General features: G+C 49.6%; 1 protein-coding gene across 1 annotated transcript in view; it reads right to left on the reverse strand.

Annotated features, from left to right (window-relative positions):
- DNMT3B (DNA methyltransferase 3 beta) overlaps positions 1–9,480 on the reverse strand; it is a 66,344-nt gene extending 56,864 nt beyond the window's left edge. Inside the window, exon 1 of the mRNA XM_081196145.1 lies at positions 9,151–9,480. The gene's annotated coding sequence lies outside the window, so the exon portion shown is untranslated. The remainder of the gene's footprint in view (positions 1–9,150) is intronic.
- Between the last annotated feature and the right edge of the window lie 6,686 nt (positions 9,481–16,166).

Here is a 16,166-nt window from a genome sequence, read left to right on the forward strand (position 1 = left end):
AGTTTCCCCAGCCACTCTGGGCGGCTCCCAATCAGTGTTGAAAACAGTACAGCGTTACATATTAAAAACTTCCCTGAGCAGGGCTGCCTTAAGATGTCTTCTGAATGTCAGGTAATTATTTATCTCTTTGACATCTGATGGGAGGGCGTTCCACAGGGCGGGCGCCACTACCAAGAAGGCCCTCTGCCTGGTTCCCTGTAGCCTCACTTCTCGCAATGAGGGAACCGCCAGAAGGCCCTCGGCACTGGATCTCAGTGTCCGGGCTGAACGATGGAGGTGGAGACGCTCCTTCAGGGATACTGGACCGAGGCCGTTTAGGGCTTTAAAGGTCAGCACCAACACTTTGAATCGTGCTCGGAAACGTACTGGGAGCCAATGCAGATCTCTCAGAACCGGTGTTATGTGGTCCCGGCGGCCACTCCCAGTCACCAGTCTAGCTGCCGCATCATGGATTAGTTGGTAGTTTCTGGGTCACCTTCAAAGGTAGCCCCACGTAGAGCGCGTTGCAGTAGTCCAAGCGTGAGATAACCAGAGCATGCACCACTCTGGCGAGACAGTTCGCGGGCAGGTAGGGTCTTAGCCTGCATACCAGGTGGAGCTGGTAGACAGCTGCCTTGGACACAGAGTTAACCTGCGCCTCCATGGACAGCCGTGAGTCCAAAATGACTCCCAGGCTGCGCACCTGGTCCTTCAGGGGCACAGTTACCCCGTTCAAGACCAGGGAATCCCCCACACCAACCCGATCCCTGTCCCCCAAAAACAGTACTACTGTCTTGTCAGGATTCAACCTCAATCTGTTAGCCGCCATTCATCCTCCAACCGTTATCATTCTGTTTCCACAGGGGTCAATGAGATGCTGAAATGATGCTCATTGCAACAGAGGAGCAGAAGTCCATTTGTGGAATGCTCTCCCCAGGGAAGTTTGCCTGGCACCATTCCTTACATATTTTTAGGTGCCAGACAAAAATGTTCCTCTTGAACCAGGCCTTTGGCTGATTAATATTCTACAGCCTTCTAATATGTGCCTGTGGGAAAGGGGGTATTATTGTTTTGCCAGTTTTGTTTTAGTTACTTCCTCGTGTTTTTATCTTGTATTTTATTCTATGAATCGCCCGGAGATCTTATGATGAAGGTCCAAAATGTACAACTTATTATCTGAATGGGAAAGGAAAGATGAACTGGTAAAATCAGCGATGATTCACTGGGCAAGCGATATGGGTCATAATGTAAGAGTTGTCTGCATGGGAGAAATTATGGGGAAAGGATTTGAAATTTACAGCATGTTACACACTAAGGTAGAATTACATGGAAATGATTTATAGGTGGTATAAGTAAATTAGCAAAAATCTACAAATCCAAAGCAGATATCTGTCGGAAATGTAAATAAAACGAAGGTACATTTCATCATATGTGGTGGACATGCAAAAAAGTGGGAGATGATATATAATGAACTGGAAAAAAATGTTTTAAAAATCATTTGTTAAATGCCCAGAATCCTTTCTTCTAGGTCTAACAGATGAAAGTGTATTGAAAGAACAGAAATCCCTCTTTATGTATGCAACTACAACAGCTCAAATGGAATATTCCCAGGTGGAAAGAGGGTATAATATCAACAAAGGAAGAATGGCAGACGAAACTGATAGAATATGTAGAAATGGCAAGAATGACAAATAGAATAAGAGATCAAGATGGAAAACTATTTAAAGAAGATAGAAAATGTTTTGTAGATTATTTGGAAAATTAAAGGTAAATGGACCCCTGACCATTAGGTCCAGTCATGGCCGACTCTGGGGTTGCGGCGCTCATCTCGCTTTACTGGCCGAGGGAGCCGGATTACAGCTTCCAGGTCATGTGGCCAGTATGACTAAGCTGCTTCTGGCAAACCAGAGCAGCGCACGGAAACGCCATTTACCTTCCCGCCATTTACCTTTATTTATCTACTGGCACTTTGACATGCTTTCGAACTGCTAGGTTGGCAGGAGCAGGGACCGAGCAATGGGAGCTCACCCCGTCGCGGGGATTCGAACTGCCGACCTTCTGATCAGCAAGCCCTAGGCTCTGTGGTTTAGACCACAGCACCACCCGCGTCCCTTCTGGAAAATTACTGTAAGCATATTAAAAAGTTAACAGTGACAGAGTAAATTCAGCAGTAATAACTAGGGAGATATAGAAAAAGAGAAAATGAAAAGATAGGGATTAATTAGAAAATGTAGTAGAAAAGAAAATAATGAAGTGAACCGTGGAAAGGGCAGGGGGGAGTTGAAATTAAATGTGTATTTGGATCATTATTCATTGTCCTTATTGTAAAATGAAAATGACAGATGACTATTAAAAAGAGATCTTATGATGAAGGATGAAGAAGAAGAAGAATTGTATCCCACTCTTAGATCAAACGATCTCTTTAAACTTAGCCATCCCCATTGAAAAGCATTGTGCTTTGAGGTGTCTTCCGGAGACTTAAAGATTCCAACTGTGGCAAAGCAGGACAGTTCAATCAAGAATTTGGGTCATCGCAGTGGCCAAACAACCTGTGGAACTCACTGCTGGAAGAAGCAGCAATGGTGTCAAACTCCAATATCAGCATCCTCAAAATATCTTTGCAAAAGGTTTGGAATAATTCATAAAAGATCTTGGGTGAATTTGGTGGATATCAGCTACCTATTTGTGTCCACCTTGGTGCAGCCCTCAGGGAAGCCAAGCTTCTTCCCCCCATCAGTGGAAAGAGTTATACTGTTCATATTAAGTGACCTGGGGGTAACTAGGAGTGGAATTATGTATGGAAGGAAATTGAGCACTATTACAAAATTCCTGAAACAAAAATTCCTGAGCGTAGGATCTTTTGCATCAGTCTCTGGGTGACAGATCTTGGGATTCTACCAGATCCAGAAAACTGATTCTTCTTACGCATTTAATTCACAAGTTGATCTTTTTTATATACACAGATTATTCAGGTCCCCAGTCACAGCTAAGGATGAGCATATATTACACTGTGCTTTCCTGCAAGATGCATTTGATGGTGGGAAATAAACTTATGAGCAGTGTCTATCGTATTTTTCGTCCCATAGGACGCTCCTAGTTTTTTGGGGGGGGAATTTCCTTTATTTCCCCCAAAAAACCAGGTCGGGGAAACCGAACCAGGTCGAGGAACAGCGGGATGGCGCCGCTGTGCCTCCCTGCTGTCCCCCGAGCTTGTGGGGCTGGCCGATGTCTGCCCGGCGTGCGGGGCGCTCTGCTTCAGGGCACCCCTCGCGCTGGGCGGCAGGCTGCTATCCGCAGCCTAGACATCCCTGCGGGACCTCCTGCGGGGCTGCCTAGGCTGCGAATGTCTTCCTGAAGCCTGGAGAGCGAGAGGGGTCGGTGCGCACCGACCCCTCTCGCTCTCCAAGCTTCAGCGAAAGCCTGCATTTGCCCCATAGGACGCACCCAGATTTCCCCTTCATTTTTGGAGGGGGAAAAGTGCGTCCTATAGGGCGAAAAATACGGTAATTTGTTTTTACAAGGAAATGGCGGACAAAAGCATTCTTGTCGCAGATCCTTAACCATCACAAAAATAATTTGGATGTGAGCTCTCCTGCAGTCAGTCACTTTTAATTGCATTCCAGGTTTGTTTGTTCCACTGTATAATTTTGTCTAATTGGTTTTATTGCTGTGGTTCTTAGCTCCCTTCAGGATTTGAAGGGACAGCATTCATATTTCAAACAATGTGTGCTGTCTGGAGTATTCAAAGCATAGCACATGCATTATCCATAATCAATTATCTTCACAACAGCCCTGCAGTATTTTTTGCATCTTCAGATTGCAGTGGGAGTGGCTGGGACATGATATAATGCACAACCCTCCTAATCCAAGCAGAGACCCTTAGCCACTGTGATTTGGCAGCACTGACACCCAGCTTGGCTGAGACTCCCACCGTAGTGATGAAGGAACTCCCCACATGCTCAGAAGCACTGTTGTTTGAATCACCGCCAGAGACTTGGCGCTTGAACCAGGCTCTGGGGCCGAGCTCTACATTACGTGACCATTCCCACAGTGCAGAAATGCAAAGTGAAAATTAGTCCTTTTTCTAAACTCCCATTGCAATCTTGCCTAGCCCTCCAGCACGCAAGGCTATGCAAAGTTGCCTCTCCTAGACCTCTCCCCCTATCTCTGTCCCTCTCTCTTTCTCTGACAAGCAACTTCCCAGAGCCTCACCTCTCGCCACTCTAACAAAGGATGTGGCTCCATTCCTATCCACCTTCCCTCCTTCACCCTCTTTCTTTAATTACATCATTACCGGAAGGCCTCAAGCGCCAGGAAACTTCTGTTTTATAACTGAGCGTTTGGAGAACTCCTGTCTCCTCTTCCTTCCCCTAACTCAGGAATGGCTCGCTGCCTCTAACCACAAGCTAATATCTGCTCAAGACACACATTCTGCTCCCAAAGAATGGGAGATGCTATCTAAGTCAAGCAGCTTAGACTCAAGTTGGCATAACCAGTCCTTTTATAAAAGGTACGCGTGGCGTGGTCTAAACCAGAGCCTAGGACTTGCCGATCAGAAGATTGGCGGTTTGAATCCCCGCCATGGGGTGAGCTCCCGTTGCTTGGTCCCTGCTCCTGCCAACCTAGCAGTTCGAAAGCACGTCAAAGTGCAAGTACAGTGGTACCTTGGGTTAAGAACTTAATTCGTTCTGGAGGTCCATTCTTAACCTGAAACTGTTGTTAACCTGAGGTACCACTTTAGCTAATGGGGCCTCCTGCTGCCGCCGCACGATTTCTGTTCCCATCCTGAAGCAAAGTTCTTGACCTGAGGTACTATTTCTGGGTTAAAGTAACGGTAAAGGGACCCTTGACCATTAGGTCCAGTTGTGGCCGGCTCTGGGGTTGCGGCGCTCATCTCGCTTTATTGGCCGAGGGAGCCGGCGTACAGCTTCCGGGTCATGTGACCAGCATGACTAAGCCGCTTCTGGCGAACCACAGCAGTGCACGGAAATGCCGTTTACCTTCCCGCCAGAGCGGTACCTATTTATCTACTTGCACTTTGACGTGCTTTCGAACTGCTAGGTTGGCAGGAGCTGGGACTGAGCAACGGGAGCTCACCCCGTCACGGGGATTCGAACCACAGACCTTCTGATCGGCAAGTCCTAGGTTCTGTGGTTTAACCCACAGCGCCACCCGCGAGGAGTCTATAACCTGAAGCATCTGGAACCTGAGGTACCACTGTAGATAAATAGGTACCACTCCGGCGGGAAGGTAAACGGTGTTTCTGTGCTCTGCTCTGGTTTGCCAGAAGTGGCTTAGTCATGCTGGCCACATGACCTGGAAGTTGTACGCCGGCTCCCTCGGCCAATAAAGCGAGATGAGCGCCGCAACCCCAGAGTCGTTCGCAACTGGATTTAACTGTCAGGGGTCCCTTTACCTTTAAGAGCAGCCTGCTTGGATCAGGCCAATGGCCCATCCAGTCCAGCAACCTTTTCTCACAGTGGCTAACCATGCCTGGGGGAGCCCACAGGCAGGATTCGAACACGAGAGCGGCCCTCTCCCCTGCAGCGGCTTCCAGCAACTGGTATTCAGAAGTATTGCTACTTCCGGCTGTTGATGCACAGAAAACATACACAGAACCACCACCCAGAGCCAGATTTTCAGGTAAAATGGGTGTTGAAAGCTTGCAGGCCCATTTGAAGGGCTATCTAGCCTCAAGACCAATCCCGCCTGGCCCTTTGTAAGGAGAGGGCAATTGTCTTGGGCCTCCCGCATGGACAAGGCCACATCGGCCTGGACAAACAGTACAACCTGGCTGAGAAGATAAGGAAGGGGGAGGTCTCAAATGCACACACGGCACCCAGACTTCTCTGAGCGTTAGAAAGGTCCTGGGGGGCTTATAACCCAATTCAGACATGCATTTCCAGGGGGGATTGCGACCCTGGAGTCACAACATGGCGCATGCATTGCACATCTCTTTGTCCAAAGCGACACCCCCAGGCGGAGCTAACCCTTGCAAGTGCCAACACACTCCTTTTTTCCAGATTTTGCAGCTACGGAGTTTAAAACACCACAACCCAGCGAGGAATCGCTGCGGCACAAGCAGGCTGCTTCACAACACCGAAAGCGGCATGCGTGAATGCGCCGCTGGCGGGCAAGGCTTTCATGCGTTCTCACATCACGCCAGGCACCACCATTTCCCAGGTGCGGCTGTCAATCCCCCAGCATATAGAGGAGAGAGACCCAGGGACATTCGCAGCAGCCTTAACCACCTGGCCTGCAAAGGTAAAGCCCAGCCGCAGTGGCAAGCTCTCTTAAGCAAGATGGTAGCTGCTTGGACCATCCGCTGCAGCCTTGCCATGTTTGAGTCAGCGCCCCCCCCCCCCCTGTTATTCCGCAACCGTTTGTACTCTGGTCACAGAATAGCAGCAATGGAAAAGTCTCAGATGGATGGAGAGTTGTGTAAATAATGCCCAAAAGATAGGCAAAATATGTGGGTTGTAATATCCAGCTAAGTCAGTGGTTCCCAAGGCAGGCATTCGTAAGATGGGGGCTGTGAGATTATCTGCGGGGGGGGGGGTTTGCTAAAAGGCAAGAGGCAGGCACTGAAGGGGGGTAAGTGCTGGAGGTGTCGATCACTCTCAGACTTTTAAAAGCTGGTATCTCTGGATCAAGGTGATCAGTTTTGTTGAGTTAAATTAAACAGACTAGTTCTAATTGGAGTTGGAATAAATGTGCAATTAATGGTTTTGAATTTTATTGGGTTGCTATATTTCTTAGGTGGTGCAAATCACTATTTTGAATAATGCTTTTGGGGGGGCAGGGGTCCCTGAGGATGAGTTTCTGCAACTAAGGGGGAGGTGGCCTGAGAAGGCTTGGAAGCCGCTGAGCTAATTAGAGTAGACCCAGCGGGTGGTATCTAGTCAAATAGTTCCACTAGCACAAACAAGCCACCTTAAAAATTTCTCCAAAGAGTTGCAGGGAAACCCATATTTAGGGGCATGGGGGTAAAGTAGATGACTAAAAGGTTCCCTACTGGAATTGTTTAGCTGGATGCCATCCATTGAAATCAATGGGCTTGAATCGTTCACAACCATTAACGTCAATAGGTCTACTCTGAGAAAGACTAGCATTGTACAGCAGCTTTACCAATATGTGGGTGTAGGACGTAGCCACCCCGCTTCTGTGAATAAGAATGTGGTCAAAGGTTTCAAGAGTTAACAAATCCACATTTCGGTATTGTTGAGAATATCAGCCAAAGAGTGATTATATTCTAACTCTCATCAATGTGTCCATTGCAGAAAAGTTAGTAAACAACCAATGCAAGTATGATCTTCTGAGTTACACACACACACCCCTTCATTCTGAAATCTTCAGACACTTTCTGCACAGAAAATTTCCATAGACCTCAGTAAGATTCATCAGTAAATGGATGATTTAAAGAACTCTCAATGAACCAGCCATTCTCAAAGGCGTGCATTCCACCTAGGTGTCTTCAAGGGGAGATGGGCCACATCGCAGCCATCTCAAATTGCAAACATGGGTTGTGCACGTGGGCTTCTAACCGTTCTGTGAACTTTCCCCTTGCAGAGGATTGCCAGTGGCATGGCTTAAAAGCCGCCTTCGCCAAGCTAGCGCCCTCCAGCTGAACCACAAATCCCATCAGCTCCACAACCAACATGGTCACTTTATAGGGTTATATCTTGCTAACTCGTTTTGAGACCCTTTTTTCTGTGTGATGGAACCTGACAAATATAAATAAACAAAAAATGTACATAAATAGGTAAACAACATCTGGAGGGTGCCAAGTTGGGGGAGGCTGGCATAAAATGTAAAAGCTGGGCACTCTGTAAATGTGCGATCCCATCATTTCACATGCTATATGAAGACACACAAACACCCTTTTACCTAGAACAAAGAGGCTTATTATGTCTCCTTAAAGATGTGCATCCGCCTTTGCCAACCTGGTGCCCCCAGATGTTCTGGACTACAACTTTAGTCCAAACATCTGGAGGGCACCAGGTTGGGGAAGGCTGATGTACTGATTTGTTGCATGTGACAGAAGGGCCCTTTTACCGGCTTCTGCCACAATGAGTCAGTTCCTCTTCAAACTTCCACTGGGTATCAAACATGTTTAACTTCTGGAAAGGGTAAAAAGTCAGATAAATGGTTTCTGGAGAGCTCACTTGGTCCTCAACTGGGGCAGAACACCAACCCAGCCCTACTTGGGGGCTTCTCAATGGAGAGGGGAAGAAAAGATATGGGGCGGGGGGCCTGCTTTTTGCAAAGTTCTTTGATGTTGTTTTGAACCAGCCACTTCCCACCTAGAAGCCCCGCAGGGGAATCCGCTTCGGGGGACAAAGGAAAGGGGCGGGAGGCTGAGCAGCCCAGCCCAGAGGGCAAAAACGCCAGGCCGGGGGGGGTCCCACGGTTCCCCCATTGAGTGGAGAAGGGAGTCAGTGCAGGCAATGCGTGGCCCACCCCAAAAGGACAGAAAGAGGGTCCTGCAGTGCGATCCTACAAAAGACGCATAAATTCCATGGGACTAAGTTGGAAAGGGGCGCAGCCTCGACTTCACGGCCGGGCTTTGGGCTACTCAAACCTCCGTCCCCCTTCAGCAAAAGGAGAAAAGAGGGGACCCACCTCACTGGGCTGTTGTGAGAATGGGCTGTACCCCTGCGAGGGGATGGCATTCCCCCCCCTACTCGACGAGGCTACCGCCCTGCGCGCTTTTACTCTGGAGGGAGCTCCGGCGTGGAACGGCGTGCACCGCTGCGCGGCGTGGAACAGCTGCGCATCCCACCTTCCCCGGCGCGCGCGCTTCTTCCTCGTCCCGGGGGCTGCGCCGCCGTCGAGGCAGCCGAGCGTCGGCTGGGAAACTCCACGGGGAGCGAGGAAGGGGGCGAGGAAGCGAGGAGGGGGCGACCCACCGCGCTCCGGTGCCTCTCCAAAGCCACACACGCCCTCCTCACCAACCCCCGGGCGAGCTCCCCAAGTGAATCGCGGTCGTCGGTGCGCCTCCCAGTGCCCGGCTTCCTCTTCCCTCCCCACGAGGACAAAGCCCCCGGGAGCTCTTCTCCCAGGGCCCCGATCCCAGGGTGCGCGATCCCCGGGGACCCCCCCCCCGCTCGGGCTCCCCACCAGCCCGCCCGCCCGCCCGCCAGCATTGCGCCCGCGCCCGAGGGCGCTCACCTCGGCGCCCGCCTCCTCTTCCTTTCCGTCGGGGTCTCCGCGGTTCCTGCTGCCGCCGAGGCTGCTGTGCCCGCCCGCTGCCAGGCGTGCCTTTTCCCCCTTTTTTTCCCGGGTCTCGAATCGGAAACTGACAAGCCCCAGACGACGTTTACATGGGCGGGTTAACCCTCCGCGCGCTGCGCTCCGCGGCTCGCTGGCTCCCTTGCTGTCCCGTCGGGCGCCCCTCCTCCCTTCTTGGTTGTAGGGGGGGGGGTTATCGGGGGAGGGGATCGGCGCCGAGCACGCCCCCTCCCCCCTCCCAACCCCCAGCCCAAAATCTCCCTAATCCTCTCCGCGCCAGTTGAAAGCGCAGGAGGCGGGTCTCCAGGTGAATGATTTTGCCAGGCCTGGGGGGAAGGGGGAGGGGAGGGAGGAGGAGGCACCGGGCGCCTTCCCCACCCCCAGGCCAGATTCTCCTCCCAGAGGCCCCCCCATCCCCCACCGCATGCTTCTCTCCGGATCCCTCGGCCTCCGGCTGGGCCCGGGTGGCCAAAAGCAAAAGTTTCCAGGGGGTGGGATGGGGGAGGGAGGCGGGGAAAATAGGTGAGGCTGGCGACGCGAAGGAAGGAGGGGAGCGAGGTGGCCTGGCCTGGCCTGAGCAGGGGGTGGGGTGGGGGTGGGAAGGAGGTGGGGGCCTCGTCGAGGAAGCAACCCAGAGTCCGCACACAGCAGAACCAGGAAATGGACGGGGGTGCTGCTTCCTGGGGTGAATATTTTCCTGGGCAGGCTGGCTCTCTGGTAACCCCATTGCCGTGCAAAGGAGAAGGCACGTCTCCCCGCTGCTTCATTAGCAGCGCGTTTCAGTGATCCCAGAACATCTATGCAAGAGCATTTTGATTTTCAGTGCACAGCGACATTACCCCTGTTTTTATTGGTTTCTAGGAAGCATGTGCCACTTTGACTGCATCCAGCCCCAAGGTCCCTGCCCCTAGGAGCTGACAATCTGACATTCAGTATCTTAAGAAGTGTGCATGCACACAGAAGCTCATACCAATAGCAAACTTAGTTGGTCTCTAAGGTGCTGCTGGAAGGAATTTTTTAATTTTGTTTCGACTACGGCAGACCAACATGACTAAAGGTAAAGGTACCCCTGACCATTAGGTCCAGCCATGACCAACTCTGGGGTTGTGCACTCATCTCACTCTATAGGCCAAGGTAGCCGGCGTTTGTCCGCAGACAGCTTCCGGGTCATGTGGCCAGCATGACAAAGCTGCTTCTGGAGAACCAGAGCAGCGCACGGAAACGCCCTTTACCTTCCCGCCGGAGCGGTACCTTTTTATCTACTTGCACTTTTAACGTGCTTTCGAACTGCTAGGTGGGCAGGAGCTGGGACTGAGCAATGGGAGCTCACCCCGTCGCGGGGATTCGAACCGCCAACCTTCTGATCGGCAAGTCCTAGGCTCTGTGCTTTAACCCACAGCACCACCCGCGTCCCTACCTGTAATCTGACATTCGACAGGGGAGCTACACAGGGGTCCCAAAACGAGGCCAGACCAAACTGTGCCAGAGGGAATATGAACACCCAGCACATAGTTAACCTGTGGAACACCCTCCCACAGGAGGCAGTTATGGCCACAAACCTGGATGGCTTTAATTCAGGATTGGAGCAAATTCATGGAGGAAAAGACGCCTATTGATGGCTACTAGTTAGGACGGTTCTGCTCTGCCTCCACAGCAGCGCTTCTGAATCCCAGTTGCTGGAAACTCCAGGAGTGTGTGCGGCTCTCGCACTCAGGTCCTGCTTGCTGGTTTCCCTGCATGCAACAGTGAGAGCAGGATGCTGGACTAAATGGGGTCCACTTTGGCCTAATCCACAGGCTCATCCTACATTCTTGACAGGGAGGAGGCAAGTTCCAGGCTTTTAAAAGGCCCCTGTTGAGCCCGTGGCCTGGAGGAAGGAGGGCAGGGGTGATGGACAGGGCGGGCTCCATTGCAAGCAACCCAAGAGGCAAAATCCAGGGCACCTCAGCATCTCCTACTGCAACATAGCAAGGAGCTACCTCTCATGGCACGGGATCCATTTTGCAACTACCTTTCCCCAAGCCGGAAGCGGATATTCTCCAAAACATCTGGATGGCACGGCATTGTGGAAGGCGGCAGATGTTCTGTGTTCCTTCTCAAATCCTGCTTGGCAGAAAGTATCCCTTGAGAGCGTGAGAAGAGCCTGGGTGCTGGATCAGACCAAAGGCCCCTCGAGTCCAGCATCCTATTGTCCCCAGATGCCCACGAGAAGCCCAGGGCCAAATTGCCAGAGCACTGCCCGGGCCCACTTGCAATCCCAGAAACTAGCACAGTGGTACCTATGGTTGCAAACGGGATCCGTTCCGGAGGCCCGTTCGCAACATGAAAAGAACGCAACCCGCGTCTGTGCGAGTTGCGATTCGCCACTTCTGCACATGCGCATGACGTCATTTTGCGCGCATGCGCAAGCAGCAAAACCCAGAAGTAACCCTTTCCGGTACTTCCAGGTCGCCGCGGGACATATCCTGAAAGAACGTAACATGAAGCAGACGTAACATGAGGTATGACTGTATACGGAGGCATGTTGCGTCTGGTCTTGGAGGTAGCGCATAGCCATTGTGACTAGAAGCCACTGCAAGCCTTATCCTCATCCATTAACACAGTGGTTTTCAACCAGTGTGCCGTGAAGGGTGGTCAGGGTTGCCACAGGCAACCCTGGCCTCTGTCCCTCTTTCTCTCTCTCTCTTTCTTTCTTTCTTTCTTTCTTTCTTTCTCTAATGCCCTCTCTGCCTCCCAAAGGCTTCCACAGCTGTTCGTTGCACCAGCCCTGGCTACAAGCTCTGCAGGCGAATGTGCCTCTGGGGCTGGCCAAGGCGTGCTTCCTAGGCCCCTGTGGGGAAGTGTGAGGATGCACCTCTCTTTGGGGCAGGGGGAGCAGCGCAGAGACCAGGGGCAGCGGCAGCAGCTGCCCAGAGGCCTCCCAAGGAGAGGAGAGGAGGCTGCGGGAACACTCCACAAGAGAGGGTGTTTGAAAAGGGGCGAGGGGTGACATAACTGGGCTCCTGAGCCCCACAGGGGTGCCGCAGAAAGCACGTAGCTGGTCAAGGGAGCTGTGGACCCAAAAAGGTTGAAAACCTCTGCATTAAAAAGGAAGACTGGAGGATGAAGTTGATGGACTATGCAGAATTAAATTATTATTATTATTATTATTATTATTATTATTATTATTATTATTATTATTAATACCCCACCCATCTGCCTGGGTTTCCCCAGCAACTCTGAGTGGCTTCCAACAGAACACAGAAATACAGTAAGCTATTAAACATTAAAAGCTTCCCTAAAGAGGGCTGCCTTCAGGTGTCTTCTAAAAGTTTGCTAGTTGTTCTTCTTTGACATCTGGTGGGAGGGTGTTCCACAGGGCAGGTGCCACCACCGAGAAGGCCCTCTGCCTGGTTCCCTGTAACTTGGCTTCTCTCAGTGAGGGAACCGCCAGAAGGCCCTCGGCGGTGGACTTCAGTGTCTGGGCAGAACGATGGAGGTGGAGACAGAAAGGATTTGAAACCTGCGGGATAAGATTCCTAGAAGACTGGAGTAAATATATGAACTATCTGAGAAGTAATTGTGATGAACAGATTACGCTAGTAGGTTTTGTAATGTGGATTATTTGAAATACTCCAAGAAGGACTATGGAGAGAATTATTAGCTAAGGATAATTAAATGTAATATAGAAATTAAGAAATGCAGAATAAGTGATAAAGAATGGGAAATCATCAGAGGTGTTGACGGAAGTCTAAAATAATGTATAAGATGAGAAGATATGTTGTATGACTGTTGGAACTGAAATGTTAAAAAATCAATAAATGTATTAAAGAAAACCTCTGCCTTAATGTGTGTAATCCTCTTTCAGAGTCGCCCAAGATGGGTGCCAGTGGTTCTCGAAGGCTGTGGGATGCCACACTATTGTGGCAGCAGAGGGTGGCAAATGTGGCAGGGGCAATCAAGGACAAACAAAGAAGCATTTCCGTGCAGTATGGAGGTCCAGCCAGAAACAGGATCCACGTTCATAACTATGTTGTTGTTTAGTTGTTTAGTCGTTTAGTCATGTCTGACTCTTCGTGACCCCCTGGACCAGAGCATGCCAGGCACTCCTGTCTTCCACTGCCTCCCGCAGTTTGGTCAGACTCATGCTGGTATCTTCAAGAACACTGTCCAACCATCTCGTCCTCCGTCATCCCCTTCTCCTTGTGCCCTCCATCTTTCCCAACATCAGGGTCTTTTCCAGGGAGTCTTCTCTTCTCATGAGGTGGCCAAAGTCTTGGAGCCTCAGCTTCACGATCTGTCCTTCCAGTGAGCACTCAGGGCTGATTTCCTTAAGAATGGAGAGGTTGGATCTTCTTGCAGTCCATGGGACTCTCAAGTGTCTCCTCCAGCACCATAATTCAAAAGCATCAATTCTTCGGCGATCAGCCTTCTTTATGGTCCAGCTCTCACTGCCATACATCACTACTGGGAAAACCATACCTTTAACTAGACGGCCCTTTGTTGGCAAGGTGATGTCTCTGCTTTTTAAGATGCTGTCTAGGTTTGTCATTGCTTTTCTCCCAATAAGCAGGCTATATTTTGGGAACTATATTTTGGGAATTATTCGTGTTCTTATGTAGCTGCATCGTTTCATACTTTCTGGGTGGCCCATGATCATGTAATAAAGTAGCTACGTTCTATGTTAACCAGTCAGGCAGTGCTAGAACTTCCTTTTTTGTTTTCCAGTGCATTTCTTATCAATAAAAAATCTGGTGAAAGTTGCAGCCCAGGAAAAAAAGGGTTTGAGAACCTCTGGCTCAGACAGTATGTCGTTGGCAGGTTTTTCTTCCATGGAGCTTTGCCTCCATTCTTTTCAAAGGCATCAAGGTCGCCACAATCAATGGCGATTTCTAGGCCATGCATAGGATAGGTGGGATAGCTCAGTGGGTAGAGTATGAAACTCTCAATTTTGAGGTTGTGGGTTGGGTAAGAGATTCCTGCATTGCAGGGGTTTGGACTTTTGATGACTCTTGTGGTCCAGATAATGTTATTTTGTTTGCCATCCCAGGACTAGGAAGTCTTCTGCCACGTGGCTTTGGTTCCTGCGCTGCAACATGCAAACTTCTAAATAATAATAATAAACCTTTATTGTCACAACATCCTTTGCCTCACCTTTGCGCTCACAATGGGTTACAGTTCCTAGAAAAATGAGCTGGCTGGAAGGTTACCGCTTTTGTTTTTGTTTTCCCCTTTGCTTAAACAAAAAGCACTGCAATTTCTATAAGGCCAATTCTTGCAAAAGACTTTTGGGGAGCCTTCCCTCCCCTCTTCATGGCAAAATGGGCAGAGCCATCTTCATGACAAAAAGTCTTTTCAGGCAGTCGTTTGCAAGATCAACCAGCAACAAAGGGAGATTTGAATATGCAGAGATTACTGGACCTTCTGCATTTCAATGTGCAACTTCCAGGCCATTGGTCAAATCCCATCCCCCTCCTTCCAGCCCATGTAGATGGGAGCATGGGCTTTTTAGAGAATCAGTTGGCAGGGGTCCCTGAGGGTCATCTAGCCAAACCCCTGCAACCCAGGAGGTCAAGACTAAAGTATCCATGACATATAGTCACCCAAACTGCTTAAAAACCTCCACGTGGCAGCCCTTCAGATATTTGCAGGTGAAAGAAAGAAAAAAGGAAATATATATATAACTAAGATCACAGTAAATCATTCATTCTTTTTTCTTTCTTCTCTTTCTTTTTCCTTTTCTTGTTCCTTTCTTTATGAAGAGTTACCTGTATTTGGATATTTATTAGATGTGGATCTCTATTTTTTAATTTTTGATTCTTTCTATTTATGTGATTTGTATGACGATTGTAAGTTTTCTTCTAATCGTCTGTATTTGCAGCATAACTCAATAAAAATAAGAACAACAAGGTATTTGCAGGTGGCTCTCATGTCCCCACTCAGACTTCCAGGCTTTGAGATTGCTCCTCCCAGACTCCCACCTGTTCTGCAACTTCTCTTGCCTCAGATCCTCTACTCTAAATGCCAAGCAACACCTTCAGTTAATTTCTTTGCAGGCCGGACTCCCTTGCACAAACCGCCTTGCAACACTTGGGACTTAGCCAGGCTGCCGGCCATTCATTCCCCTTGACTTATATTCTTCCCCTTCTTTATGGACTCCCGATGTCAATGGAACGCTAACTCCCCACAAAAGACTTAGCGGCGCAGTTGTCTTGGCATTGTTTTGTGTTATTGTGGTTGCTTCTGGTGCTGGAGGTACACCATGGTCATTTGTGGCTGGTAGCAACTGATAGCTTTATCCTGCATGAATCCTCTTTCAAAGCCATCCCAGCTGGTCACAATCACAACATCCTACGGGAGCAAAACCCATAGTTTTAACTTCGCACTGCATGAAGGTGTTCTTCCTTTAGTTTCTCCTGAATCGTCCAAAGTTTGGCTTCAGTGTATGGCTGTTTTTTGTTTTGTTTTAATGCACACTTTTAATTCTTCAGCATATTTCCCTGCATGATTTCCCGTTTTTACAGCTACTTTTCAATGGGTTTTCAGTGGGATTTCACTACATTGTTTTTACATAAAGTGCTCCCAAGGATTTATGGCAGTAAAATGGTTTGCATCACTTCAAGGAGCAACATGGCTTTGGAGCTGGATTCAGATAGGGAACATGTGGCCTTCTACAAATCCCATCATTCATGGCCATTGGCTTTGCTGGCTGCTGGGACTGCTGGGAACTGAAGTCCAAAAGCCACTAGTGGACTGCAGCTTCCCCATCTCTAAACTACAGGAAGAGAAAACTAGGATCAGATAAGAAGACACATTTGCAGGGATCACTTTACGGCAAGCTTACCGCCTGAGAAATGACCCAGCAGTATGATTATTGCTTATTTATTAACTTCTGTTCTGCCCCTTAGCCAAAAAGCAGTTTACAAAACAACAGCAGTAGGACGGTAAGGGTAAAGGGACCCCTGTCCGTTAGGTCC

Source organism: Podarcis bocagei (assembly GCF_964188305.1).
Source record: "Podarcis bocagei genome assembly, chromosome: 5".
Classification (NCBI taxonomy): Eukaryota; Metazoa; Chordata; class Lepidosauria; order Squamata; family Lacertidae; genus Podarcis; species Podarcis bocagei.